This window comes from Manacus vitellinus, unplaced genomic scaffold (genome assembly GCF_001715985.3).
Source record: "Manacus vitellinus isolate BGI_N305 unplaced genomic scaffold, ASM171598v3 scaffold_92_pilon, whole genome shotgun sequence".
In the NCBI taxonomy this organism is placed as follows: Eukaryota; Metazoa; Chordata; class Aves; order Passeriformes; family Pipridae; genus Manacus; species Manacus vitellinus.
In genome coordinates, this window is record NW_021940877.1 from 827,051 (window position 1) to 829,793 (window position 2,743).

The window sequence follows — 2,743 nt, forward strand, 5'->3', positions numbered from 1 at the left end:
CTCCGGCTGCCGGTCCCAGCCCCGTGCTCCCCATCCGGGGGGGGTCTGTGCTCTGGGGACCCCCAGGAGCTGCAGCTTTTTGGAGGCTCGCAGCACCCAGAGCCAGCCCAGCCCTCGGGCACGCGGGGGGTGCCCCAAACCCGCGGGGGTACCCGGCAGGGAGAAGCAGCCCCCCAAATTCCTGCCGACCGGGGGGGTTTGCGGCTGGCTGAGCTCCCAGATGAACATCTTGACTCCCCACCTCGCTCCACGGAGGTTTTAATAAGACACCCCCACACCCCAACCCCAAAAACGGGGCTCCCGGGAGGGGAAAATGAACAGGGAAGGAAACTTTCCCCTCCTCACCTCCCGGAGGCTGAGGGGGAGTCGTGGCATTTAATTCCTTGTGTATTTGAAGGCGATTTCCCCGCTGTTTCCCCCTCTGCCCCCCCAAATCCCCCGCCGTGGGGTCTCAGGTGGCTGCTCCTCACCGAGCCCAGCGAGCCCCGGCTGCTCCCGGGGAGCCGAGAGGCTTCGCCGAGCGCCGGGAGATGGAGGGACGAGCGGAGCCTGCTCCAGAGCTCCTGCTTTTTTCCCTTTCTAATGTACTTTTTCCTCTCCGGAAAGCGCCGTCAGCTGCTGCAGGGCGCGGGGAGGGGGAGCGGCGGCTCTGCGGGGCCGAGCGGGCACAGCTCCACACAAAGGAGCTGATTCTTCCCCGGCATCGCGAGCGGCTCCAAAATCATCCCTCGGGGCTCCCGGGGCTGAGGTTACCCAGAGCCCGGCTCGGATTTGGCTGGCCCGGGGTCGGGAAGGCGCCGCGCCTTCCCCGCATCCCTTTTTGCCCCCTCCCTCCCCCCCCCGGGGGGTTCTGTGCTGCCAAAGCTGCGGCTGCCGCTCGAATCCCCCTCCCTGCTTTTCTGCGAGCATCCCGCCGGCATCGCCGAACGCACCGGCGGCAACAAAACCCCCTCGGCGCGGGGGGAACTTGTGCCAAATCCAGCCCTGTCCCCCTCCTGTCTCTCCTCTCCACCTCCACCGCGCTTTTAAGGTCACAGATAGATAATTTCCAAGGAACGACGCATCCCCCCGGCTTTTCCTCAGCACAAGCTGCCTGTCACTGGCTCGTGGATCATTTTTCCTCCCTCTCTCCTGTTTTTGTCACTGCAAATTGGGCGACTGCTCTTCTGCTGTCGGTTTGGGAGAGCGGCCGTGGGTCAGTCTGTGTGTGTGATGGGGATTTTTGGGGGAAAAAAGAGATAAAAGTTATTTTGTGGTAGGTCTGGAGGAGTCTGGGGATCCGGGGGGTCTGTGGGTTCCAAAGTGATGTGGGAGGAGGTGTCAGGAAGCGCTTGGGTTTAGACACCCACGAGCCGGGTTTGGGCTCTTAAAACCACACTGGAACTTTGCTGCTTCCCTGGATCCCGAGGATCGGCTCCGTTAAGTGTCTCCCACCTCCTTCCCCAGCGGAAAATGTCGCTGCCCACGGCAGGGCTTGGAATGAGATGATCTTTAAGGTCCCTTCCACCCAAACCGTTCTGGGATTCTGCGATTCTATCCCTCAGCAGAGAGATGCTCTTCCCAAAAAAACCCGGTTTGAGCTCTGTTTTTCCATGGAACACCTAAAAATCCAGGCTTTGGGGGTGGGTTCCCCCATCCCGAGCCCTCCCCACGCTCTGGGCAGCAGGAGCTGCGGAGGCTGCTCCCGAAATTCGGTGTGCAGATGGCTTTGCCGTGGCTGACGGAATCCTTGGCTGGGGTTGCCGGCGCTGTGGTGGTGGGGGAGGACGTGCCCGCAGAGGTCCTTCCCCTCCCCATCCCGGCGCTTTCCTAATCAGGGATCCAACAGGATCCAGACGCGTCACCTGGGAGGGTTCAGGGGGGCAGATACCCAACACACCAATCCCACTGTTCATCCCTACAAGTGCATTTGCACGTCTCCAAAGCCCTTTTTGGGGGGAATTTTGCCCGGTTTTGTTGTCATCTGATTTCTGACCCAGCGCTGGTGGGCAGCTGCCCTCCCCATGCTGCATCCAGGAGGATCACCAGGATCCCAGTGCCGGCGGGAAGGAGAGCACCAGGGATCCACTGGAAGCACTTCCCATCCAGCAGAGCATCTCTGCCTCCGTGGGAAGCCTTTTGGGGTTTCCAGCCGTGGTTTCCATCCATCACCTTGTAATGAAAAGCCCTTTTATTAACCCGAGCGCAGCAGCGGCTGGATCCTTCCCGACGTGTTATCCGTCCCTCTGGGGAGCATCACTCCTTGTAATCCAGCTTTCCTCCTTTATAACAAGCTCAGTCTCTCCCCTTGGCCAAAAGAAAAGCTGCTGAGGACAAGGCTAAGTGGGTTAAGGAGCCGTCAGGATGAACAAACGAGGACGTGCGGAGGAGGAGGCGAGCGGCTGGACCGAGGGAGGACGATGGAGCCGCAGCCCCGGGGTCCCTGCCGGGTTTGGAAAAGCCCCATCTGGATTCCTGGCATGGCTGGAATCAGGGCTGGCTCATTAGGCAGCGCTCAGCTCGTCCCCTGAAATACGGCCCCCATCAACTGCTCCCCCATCAGCTGCTCGTCGGGGGTTGTTTTACGAGCTGTAAAACCTGAGCTGTGTTTGCAAACACGGGAGGGAGGGAGGACCGGCGAGGTTCCAGCTCAGCGAGGTGTTTCTCTGCTCTTTATCCGAGTGAGTGGTTTTAGCTTCTGTTCCCCATCCCCCAGCACCTCCTCCCATGGGGAAAAAAGGGGAAAATTCCAGTGTAGCTCCTT

General features: G+C 60.5%; 1 protein-coding gene across 1 annotated transcript in view; it reads left to right on the forward strand.

The window, feature by feature from the left end:
- IGSF21 (immunoglobin superfamily member 21) overlaps nt 1-2,743 on the forward strand; it is a 100,697-nt gene that overhangs the window by 59,823 nt on the left and 38,131 nt on the right. The gene's annotated exons all lie outside the window — the stretch shown is intronic.